Below are 12012 nucleotides of genomic sequence, written 5' to 3'. Positions count from 1 at the left end.
TTCTAGATCCATCCAACCCCGAGAAGGATGAGGATCACTGGCACTCTGTTTTCCTGTGGTGGGGGGAACTGGCTTCCAGGAGACATAGTGACTGACCAAGGTCTCGAGGTCTTGTGCTGGTGGAGTGCAGAGCCAGGATCCACCTGAGGCCCCCGGCTGCCTCCAGATCCCACACTCCTTCCTTGGCACTTCCTTGGTTCTGCACGGTGCCTCAACACTCCCCAAAACATCCCATTTTGTAGGTGTGGAAACCCATGTCCCGCAGAGGCTGGGTGTTTGCTCCACTCAGTTCTGGGGACTTAGCTTGAGGCTCTCTGATCTGTTCTCCTGCCGAGCACCCCAGGAAGGGCTCCAGGTCTCCCAGCCACTTAGTAAGGTGGCAAGTCCTGTCTCTCTTGATCTTTGGGAGCATAAGAGGGGATCACAGAAAACGTCATCAATGTGAAAGTGTTTTGTAAACCAAGGCGCTGCTCAAACGTAGCGTTATCTTCAGCCTGGCTACTGGCTTCCTACAAAGTGTGAAGGGATGAAGGTAAAAGCTCTTTCTTGAATAATGTTATCCATCAAGACAGATGAAACCACACCGGTCAGCTCCTCCTGCCCTTCCCCCCACCCCCCACCTCCCCTTCATTCCAACATGTTTAAAGACATTCGTAGGCTGAGAAATGATACCTGCTGCTCCTCTGACACCCGGAATGTGCCTTGTGATTGGCAGAGTGTCCCTCCAGAATAGCTTAATTTTTTTCCCATTTCTTGAGCAATGTCTTCTACTTCTTGGCCCTGTAATTGAGAATTGGGCTTGCAATGGCCAGCACACGAGCATCTTCCCTGAAAGCTCAGAAATGATGGCTCTCACGGCAGGGAGCTGGCATTCCCCATGGCCGAGAGCACTGTCCTCCTCGCACGGAGGGATCATTCACCACCGTGTGTATTAACCTGAAATCCACCTCACCTTGATGGATATTGTTGCCAATCTCCCATTTGGTTTGATGAATGTGAGAGAAATTTTCCCATATGTCATATGAATTTCTCCCTCACAAAATAAGTCTAAATTTTTTTCTGTTCCTGGAGATGAAGGAGCTCTGCAGAATAGGCCACGTCTTCAATTACCTTTATCTCTAGTAGCCAAAAGTCTTGATTTTTATATAACTGGAAAAACGATGCAGCATAATGCGTATACACACACACACACACCCCCACGTGCACACACACACACACTGAGCACCGTTGGGCTTTGGTAGAAAATGGCAAAATTACGATGTTTTTCTTATTTCTGGTGATTGGTGTCCGAGTGTTATTTAGAGAGCGGAGTGGAAAGGGCTCTTTGCAGCCCTGCGGTGGTGTCTTGCGCTCACCAAGAGGCTCACGGGAAACATTTCCTCCAACATGAAGGTGTTTGCTAAGATTCCAACCAGGACCCAGTCTTGGGCCACAGAACACTGTCTGCTCCCCCAGTCCCCTCACAGACCGCAGGGATATTTTCCCTTCAGAACCCCTTGCATCAGAATGGGGAAAGCGAGGGCCGAGAATCCCAGAAGAGGCCGTGAACTGTTCTGGAAAAGCGAGGGCTTTGCAGTCAGACCTTCATATGCACTTTGTTCTGTCTGTCGCGCTCTCCCTAAATGACCACGGGCCAGTGACTTTACCTCTCTGATCCCTGCTCCTTGCCTCGATAGTGGGGATCACATCATAATGTATGTAAAGAGCCGGGTGCGGGACTTGGCACCTGGGAAGTGTCTTAATACACGTCTGTCGAGAAAAGGAAGGGCTCGACGTGCGGAAACAAGACGGTTGCCGGGAAATATGTCTGCCCACCTCCACGCCCCTGACAGCCGAGGCTCCTGGAGGTCTGGTGAGAGGCCCCAGCCCTCTCCGCTCTGTGCTGAGCTCTGCCTTTAAGAGACTGCAGCTCCTGCCTCTTAAAAGCCTTTAAAAATTCTTTATTAAATTTTCATGGCGCATAAAGCCAAGGTTCTGTTACTTGGCCTCAGTTGTCTTGGCAACTTCGTAAAACGCAATAATAAAACAAAACTGAGTGTTGCTAAACACAGGCTCATTGTATAAACGACTGCGAAGTATTGACAGTTTGTTCTGCATGATAATTTTTGACAGCAAATCCACCAGGGTGGACAATGCTTGTTCACTTGGGGTCAATTGTTGAGAAAAGGACAGCTTTTAATTTTTTTTCTCCCTTAAAGCTTAGTATTTGCCTGGGAAGCTAAATATTGCCTCAAGGAAACTGTGAGATCCTGGGGAAGGTAGAGGGAGGGGTTTGAAAAATCTTTCAGCCCTTGATCTGCTGGGGACAGTTTCCCGTATGGAGGGAGGGATCTGTCTCTAGAGTTTGGTCAGAGACTCTGTGGCTGCCCTGGGAGACAGGATGGCCCCTTGCAGCTCCCTGTGTGCAAGAGGAACCACAGTGCTCAGCTCAGGCTAGACCAGTGGGCATTGCACGTTTCACCCTCACGGGGGAAGCTAGAGGCAGGTGCCTCCCTCGAGAACTAAACCATTCATCCTGCACCAAAGAGGCGATTCCTGGGGCTGCTGGTCCAGCTGGTGGCCCTGTCCCTGGGAACAGAGGCCCCGCCCCCTCCTATCACCCCCTCCTCCCCTTCCACCCTTGGGAAGCAGCATATATCTGCTCTGAATATTTAAGAATATTTGGCAAGTGGAAAGCAGATGGCCTTGAGTTAAAAATAAAGTGAGACCCCAGCTCCCTGGAAATCCCCTCACCCATTGGTGTCAGAGAAATGTTCATTTCACACGGCCCCCCAAGCCCAGGGAGGCCACTTAGGCAGGCCCTGTTCCCGCGGGTAACCCCTGTGGTCCTTTGGATCCCAGTTCACCTTTTGATGACCCATTCAGATTCTGCATATTCCTCAGATGTACCAGCACCTCCGTCCGAGGCTCCTGTGTCGCAGGTCATGGCTCTACAGTGTGGCAGAGCTGTTGTGCCACTCCCTGCTGGAGAAACCCGGGTTTGCCTGCCCGAGGCCCTGCAGCCTCGAGGGGAGGCAGCTAGGGCAGCATGAAAGCTTAGGGCTGGCTTGGGCCAGGTATGTCTTTGGGGGATCGAGTGGGGACTGTGGAGGCCACAAGGGCCCTTTCACACTGCTGCCTGCCCCCCAGGATCCCCTCAGGGCTCAGATCCCACCTCTGTCTTTAACCCAGGCAACTGCAGCTTTCCCATTCTGACGTGAGGGGCTTTACAATAAGGTTGTATCCGCAGCTGCTGACGCCTGCCTTTCAATATTACGCATGAGGCAAGGGAAGCCCAGAGAGGGGAGGGGTCTTGCCCCAAATACCCAGCAAGTTAGGACATGAATTAAGGCCTCTTCAGTGAAGGAACTTGTTTTGCCCTGTGTGATCAGAGGGACGGGGCAGAAGCCAACACTGCCCTCAGCCCATCACCTCGCCAAATACCTACAGAAGGGAACCCAAGAGAGCCTCTGGCCCAGGGTTTTCAAGCTAGATCCCATGGAACCTTAGAGCAGCTCAGCTAGCTGTCATACATTGGGGCTGCATGTAAGGAAAAAGCTTCAAATGCCATCATCACTTCCAATTTTTTGCTTGTGGGGTAAATCCAGGTTTTCACAAAGCTGGGGACCCAGGAGAAGTAACTCATCCAAGGTCACCTGAGTCCAGCTGGGACCCCCGGCCCTGCCCTGGAGTATACGTCATGCTGGCACCAGTGCTCAGGTGCTGGGCTGGCTCACACTGGGGCCCAGGGAGGAGGTGTGAACCCCCTCCGGAGATTGGCTTGGTGTCTTAATCCATTTGTGCTGCTATAAGGAAGTACTGTAGACTGGGCAGTGGATAAACAACAGAAATTTTATTTCTCCCAGTTCTGGAGCCTGTGAGTCCAAGATCACAGTCCCTGCACGGTTGGGTCCTGGTGAGGGTTCTCTTCCAGGTTTGCAGACCAGTTGTATCCTTACATAGTAGGAAGAGAGTGACAGAGTTCTCTAGGGTCTCTTTTCCCAGGGCACTATTCCTATTCACAAGGGCTCCACCCTCACGACCTAATCACTTCCCAAAAGCCCCACCTCCCTAAATGGGGCTAGGATTTCATCAGATGAATTTGGGAGGGACACAGACATCTAGTCCACCGCCTGGCTTCTCTCGCCCCTGGTAGAATGGTTGTTGGAAGCCTCCGAGGCTGGCCCTGGGCTCACCTGTCACTGGGCGCTAATCATCAGATACCCAGGGGGGATGACGGGATCCACTGAAGAATTTCCACCGTCACAGCTCCTCACCCACCACTTAAATAAACCTGCTTTGAGCTATTTCCAGAGCCAGCGGGGGGGGGGGGGTGGCATCAGTGGGTCACTGGATCCATCACCAGCTATCCTGGGAGGAGATTGACCCCAGACATTGACAGGTCAGAAGTCTGAGAGCATGTCCCAGAGAGGCCAGCTACAAGCAGCCATTTATTTGAAGCCACGTGTTTTAGCTTTAAAAGTCCTGTAAATACTGCATTCTGCTCTATATGACATCCGCATATTAGCCAGGCTAGGTTAGGCTACCCTGAAAAGATAAACCCACAGGGCTCCGTGGCTTAACACAGGAGGTTTATTTCTTGCAAATTCAAAGGTTCATGTGGGTCTGCTGGCTCTTAGGATGGCTCTTCGCAGACGGGCTCTTGTCTCTTTCTCGTCAACCACGCCTCCCAGTTGCTTCTGGCAAGATGAGGGGACAGGAGGGGTCCTCAGGGGATGTTGTTCAGGGAGAGGCTGACTCCACCTCCTCCCACAAGCCCTTGGCCAGAACGCAGTCCCATGACCCCGACGGAAGTGCTGGGACAATGGGACATGCCGCCTTCCTGGGCACCCAAGCAGACAAAAATAAAATGGGATTTGGCGGACACATAGTATTGTTTTTGCCACAATTCCTATTTGTTTCAATAGGAGAACGTTTTTCTCCCCTTCAATCTTCACATAAAATGGCTGCGCCAAGGAAATGACCGGGGTTCTCTCCCGGCCGCACACAGCGCTCCCGCCCCCATCACCTTCTCTCCGTTGAGTTGGAGCAGATGGAGGTCACGTGGATCTCCTGACTCCAGAGCCACAGGGCAGCTAGGGGGTATCTTGTGCCTTCCCACCAAGAAAGCCAGTCCTAGGCTCTGTGGCCTGGGTGCCGCTCAGCTCCAAACTCCACGGGCAATTTCCCCATCACCTGGAAAACTGAGTCCAAAGCCAGCCAACTGACATTGTCCCTTGAGGGGGTAGGGGCTGAAGGTCCCAGAAAGAGTGCCGACCCTTCCCAGGCCGGAGCAGAGGACTGAGACTACGCTCCGGGGGCCATCTGGCCTAGAGAGGGAGCTCTGGCCAAGCTCTCTCCAGCTACCCTGCGTTCATGAGCCAGGCTCCCCTGGCTGCTTGCTGAGGAGGGCAGGCCTTGTGCAAAGCCAAGGATTCACAGGCAGTGAACCCTGTGACATCGGGCTTCTCCTGTAGCTGCTGGAAGTTGTGTCACAATTAACATAGACAATGGGGGTGGGGAAATGTAAAGCACCTTCTCAATTCATGGCTAGGGTCTCGCACACACAAGGCCGAGACTCATGCAGGGCACGTGATGGCGTTAGTTCATTTAATCTGAGAAACAGGCTCGGGTGGTTACTCCTATTATCACCTTGCTTTACAGTAGAGGAAGCTGAGGTTCAAAGCTGAGGTGCAGTGGCGTTCCCAAGGTGGCGCAGGTTGCCCGTGCCCAGGCGGGTTTTGGATTTTGGCCTCACAGAGCCTGCTCTCCAAACAGCTGTGCTGTGCCGCGGTGTTGAAGGCCCCCTTGCAGCAGCAGGCGGCTCTGCAGAGGGAATGAGCGCTGGGCACATGTGGAAGTGGAGGCTCTGGGGGAGACCTTGAATAGCAACCTGTCTGCAAAGCTTTGAACTCAAAGTCCTGGAGGAAACCCCCCAACTCAGTGAGGTTCACACAGCAGGCAGGCCTCAGGGTTGCCCAAGAGGATCCAGCCTTTGTGAGCTGTTGCGCTTGGCAGTAAGGTGACAGCAGAAGGGACATAGGGAGCAACATTGAGATCACTGAGATGGCCTCCATCTCTGGGGTAAATGGGCCAGGCAATGAGCGAGGGGAGGCTTGTGGGGAAAAAGGTGACCGTGTGCTGAGGACCAGCTTTGTCCCAGGCGCCAGCATCACCCCAGCCATCATGGCAAGGCAGGTGGCATTGCCCCCCCTTATACAGCTAAGGAAACAGGTTTCGAGAAGTTAGGCACCTTGCCCGAGGCCACAGAAGGCCACCCTGCCCAGGCTACATGGCCACCATAGAAGCTCTGAGCCCAGGGCAGGTGCAGAGCCCCACAGACTGGAGAAGGAAGCAACTGGCCACATGACTGCAGGTCAGAAAGTCCCTTGGCTCCAACCACCTGGGGCCACCGACTTGCAAGCAAATGACATCCAGAGGGGCCGCCCCCAAAGCCTGTACTCCCGACCCCATGGTCGGGAGAGAGGCTGTCCGGGCAGCACCAGGCTTCAGCTCGGTCCGGAAAGGCCACTCTTGTTAGCTCTTTCTCTGCACTCACAAGCTGCATGCGACCTGGTGCCTGACAGGTGGGGAGGGGACAAAAGACCTATTAAGAGAGGGGCCTTCAGTGCAGGGGCAAAGAGCTCTCTGCTTCAGGGCCAGCCAGAAAATGTTCACTCCCATTCCGTATTCTTTTTATTTTTTAAAAATTGAGACGGGGTCTCACCATATTGCCCAGGCTGTTCTCGAACTCCTGGGCTCAAGCGATCCTCTTACCCTGGCCTCCCAAAGTACTGAGATTCCAGGCATAAGCCACCGTGCCTGGCCGGGGTCTCCATTTTATGATGATGTCATGGCATGCCCAAAGTACTGAGATTCCAGGCATAAGCCACCGTGCCTGGCTGGGGTCTCCATTTTATAATGATGTCATGGCATGCCATTATACGGTGCACTCTAGTTATGTATAATATTGTAGTTTATTTAACTGGTCCCCAATTAAGTAACATTTAGATTGTTTCTAGTTTTCTGTTATTACAAAAAAAGTGTTGCAAGGACTCTTCCTGGTACATGCATTTATGTGCATGTACAATGTGTCCTAGAACTGGAATCACTGGGTTGAACGGTGCATGCATTTAAAGTTGCAATCAATATTGCTGCTATATTGTCCTCCAAATAAGTTGGGTCACCTTTTGGCCCCACCAGATGTGTGAGAGGGCCAGTGCTCTGTGCTTCCCGCCCTCCCTAACACAGGGTATTGTGAGAATGCCAACTTTTACCTGTTGATAATAAAAAACATGGCAGCATCTCATCACAGATTGAATTTTCTTTTCTTTTCCTTTTCTTTTCTTTTTTTTTTTTTTTTTTTGTGATGGAGTCTCTCTCTGTCACCGGAGAGAGTGCAATGGCGCGATCTTGGCTCACTGCAACCTCCACCTCCTGAGTTCAAGCGATTCTCCTGCCTCAGCCTCCCGAGTAGCTGGGACTACAGGCACGTGCCAGCACGCCCGGCTAATTTTTTTTTGTATTTTTAGTAGAGACAGAGTTTCACCGTGTTGGCCAGGATGGTCTCGATCTCCTGACCTCGTGATCCGCCCGCCTCGGCGCCCCAAAGTGCTGGGATTACAGGCGTGAGCCACTGTACCTGGCCTGAATTTTCATTTCTTATATTATGAATGCAGCTGAGCCTCTTTCTTCACCCATTCTTCTACTGGTCCTTTTCTTGTTGCTTTGTAGCATCTTTGCAGATGAAAAGAATTAGCCTTTTGCCATCGTTTTGAAAAATATGTATTCTACATGGGCCATTTTCTGGCGGCCAACTGTCTCTCCACCTGCAGCCCATTCTCCACAGGCTGCCAGAGTAGCCTTTCTGGGATGCCAAACTGATCGTGTCACCCCCATACAGATAGAAAACAGTTTCCCGTCACCAGGGTTCAGCTCGACTCCTCACCTGGTTTTGGGGGGTCTTTTCCATTTGGGGCCCAGCCTCCTCCCTCCCCCACCAACAGGACCAACCTCCCTCCCCAACCAACAGGACCACCACACGCAGCCATGAAGCCGCACTCTGCACAGAGGACAGGGACACAAGGATAACCTGAGTTGCGCCCCTACAGGGACCCGCCGGGCAGCCCTGCCAGCTCTTGTGAACTCCTTCATAGCTCCTCACTCTTTTTGCCACTCCCCAAACGCCCCTTGCTCTGTCATCTGGCCAGCGCTGCATCTGGGTCCTTCTTCTGCCCCTAATGCCCCTCCCCATGTGGGCTTGTTGGTGCACACCGCCTCCGCTCTTGCAGGTGGCTCCCCCACCCCTTGGTGTGTCTCTTTAAGCCACTTCATGGTGACTCTCTACCAGGTACACCCCAGGCAGGGCTGTGCCCCCTCATATCTGGATCCCATCCCAGCCAGGGCCTGGCACAGAAGGGGCCCTCAGGACCTGCATGTAGGAGGAACAAGGGAGGGAGGGACCGAAGGCCCCATTGACGGCCGAGCTCAGCCAGCACAGCAGAGCCGGGAAGGCCTCAGCCTAATTGAAAGTCATGCATTTACCCAATAGGCTGCTCTTTCATATAAATATCCATTAAACACTTTGTAAAATGCAAATTTGAAAAAACGCAGCTGACCTGCCCTTCCCAGGTAATTATGGTGCGCCTCTGGAGTCTGCAGTGGAGACCTTTTTATTTGGAAGGTCTAGCGTGCTTTTCAGATTATCAATTGAGGCCTTTCCACAGAGCAGGTTCCCTGCCCACCCCTGATCCCCAACAGAGGGGCATCCTAGGAGGACCCTGGTGGGCACCAACACCTCTGCCATCAGGATCTCCCAGGGGCTCAGGGCCCCAGGACCCTGGTGTGGGCACAACCAGATGTGGCCCCTGCCTGCCCAGAGCCAAAGGGCCAGGGAAACTTGCTGATGGACAGGCAGGGCTCAACTACCAGCAGAGGGAAGGGCCAGGACCTGGGGCAGGGGGAGGCTGGCAGGAGAGCAGCCAGGCCCCACAGGCCCCGTTGCAAATTTTCTCATTGCCATTGGAGAGTGCACAGAGGATGACACTATTGGGTTTGTGTTTTTAAAGGTAACCAAGCTTACAATTTGGATGGGGCAAGAGTGGACATGGAGGGGTGGGCTGGGAGCGGGTGCTGGGGTCCAGGCGGGAGGGCTGGCAGCTCCAACTTGGCATGGCCCTGGAGATGAAGGGCACACACTCAAGGGGTTTTAAGCAGGCCAGGTTGACAGCACTTCTCACAGTGGCTGTTCAATTGCCATCTCACCTCCCTGCTGGATTGAAACTCCCTGAGGGCAGAGCCTAGTCATTTGTGTTGGAAGCTGCATCAAGGCATCTAGAACATGGCTCAGCACACAAAAGGTGGAGTGTTCTGGGAATGAATGAATGACAGGTGAGAGGGAATAATGACTGGCTGGATGGATGGATAGATGGATGTATGGATGGATAGATGGATGGATGGATGGATGGATGGATGGATGGATGGATGGATGGCTGGATGGATGGATGGATGGATGGATGGATGGATGGATGGCTGGATGGATGGAGGGATGGACGGATGGATTTAACAGATGGGGAAACTGATGTTGTGGGTGGGGTAGGGGGAGGTGAGTTGCCCAGGTGGGACATCACGTTCCCAGTGCACAGCAGACCCAGCAGTAGGGCCAGGAGGGAGGCCTTGGGGTAGTGTGGAATCCCGGGCTCCTCCGCCCTTGCTCACGCACACCTGTTTTCATAACTTGTCATTACCCCACACACCCACAGGCAGGAGCGCTGTCCCAATAAATAAATCTGGGCCACTTTTCAGCATCGTTTAACGTCCCCGGGAAGACTGGGTCACGTGGCGTCCAGCCGCAGCCCATTAGCTGACAGGCTGAAGCATATCATATTGAATTCCACAGCCCGCAGAGCCCGCGAGCCCCCGTGCTGCTCTGAAATCTGTGCGGATTTCTCAGAATGCAATTGTGCTGCTTATTTCCTATAATGAACATGTCGCCCCCTCCCCTTGCCAGGACTATTTTTTCAGACCTCCAGGGAGACAGGAGTGGGAGGATCTTGAGCTTACTCCCTGCTGCAGCTTGAGAGGTGCCCGGCGCTGTGGGCTGTACTTTGGTGCAATTTGCAGAGATGGTCTCAAGGCATTGTACTGTCTTCCAGCCTCTACCCCTGTCCTCTGCCCTGTGTCTCCCTGCCACCCTGCCCCTGTGCTCGCGTCCCCTGTCCCTTGCCCCACTACGCTGCCCCCTGCTACAGCAGGGCTATAGATGGGCCAGCCAGGAGGGACTCAACCCCGGAAGCCCACAGCCTGGCTACATTGCAGCCAGCTGACTCTGCCGCACCTCCTGGAAGCCACAGGCCTTGGCTTCTGCCTTCTGCAGGTGACACACCACACCTACCACGCCTCTTCACAAACTTAAATGGGACAGGTGCCCACGCTGGTATACAAACCACACCTTGACAGAACCACACGCAGAAACACGTCCGTACATACCCACTCGCATCCCAAGGTAGAGGCTATGCCTACCCACACCAACTCACAACACCTTAATCACAGCTAGCATACCCGATACACATTCACACACACATCCATACACACACCCCCTCGCACACATCCACACATACACTCACATACACACACACACACACAAACACCCCCACACAAGCACACATCCACACACACATCCACACACACATTCACTCACATACACACACACACACACACACACAAACACCCCCACACAAGCACACATCCACACACACATACACACACACAAACACCCCCACACAAGCACACATCCACACATACATCCACACACATTTCCACACACATCCACACACACATTCACTCACATACACACACACAAACACCCCCCACACAAGCACACATCCACACATACATCCACACACATTTCCACACACATACCCTCACACACATCCACATGTACACTCACATCCACACACCCACACACAAGCAAACATACACACAAAGAGCACACACACATACACATATCCACACATCCACACACACACCCTCACACACATCCACACACACCCCCTCACACATATCCACACACACACCCTCACACACATCCACATGTACATTTATACACATATACACACATCCACATACCCACACAAACATACACATACAGAGCACACACACACACATCCACATATACACACATTCACACAAATACCCACACACAAGCACGCACACAAGCACATACATCCACATATACACACACTCTCACACACATCCACACATACATACACATATACACACATCCACATACACACAGAGCACACACACACATCCACACACCCACACACAAGCACATCTACACACACAAGCACACACATCCACATATACACACACATCCACACACACCCTCACACACATCCACATGTACACTGACATCCACACACCCACACACAGAGAGCACACACATACACATATACACACATCCACACAAACACCCACACACAAGCACACACACATACAAGCACACGCACATCCACATCTGCACACACATCTGCACACACAGAAACCCTCACACATCCACATATACACATCCACACACACATCTCCCTCACACATGTACACACATATACTCATACATATATACACACAAATCCACACACACATCCACACACATAAACACCCCCACACACACATACACTCATACACATGCACATACATCCACACACATTTCTACATGCATTTTGAATTTCCAAGCAGCAGGTAAGCTTTTTTCAATGTAAAGCTTTTTATGCTTATTTTATTCTATTACAATTTTATATATAATTCAGTCTACTTTTGGCATCTCATCTTGTCTCTTTATTTCTAATTGACACAATAATTAATAATATTTATACAGTCTGATATTTCCACACATGTATAATGTAATAATCAAATCAGGGTAATTTACACAGCCATCATCTCCAACGTTTATCATTTCTTTGTGTTGGGAACACACAAAATCCTCTCTTCTAGCTATTTGAAAATATAGAATAAATGCTTGTTAACTATAGTCAC

This window comes from Pongo pygmaeus, chromosome 13, assembly GCF_028885625.2.
Source record: "Pongo pygmaeus isolate AG05252 chromosome 13, NHGRI_mPonPyg2-v2.0_pri, whole genome shotgun sequence".
NCBI lineage: Eukaryota > Metazoa > Chordata > Mammalia > Primates > Hominidae > Pongo > Pongo pygmaeus.
This window is presented reverse-complemented; position numbering follows the sequence as displayed.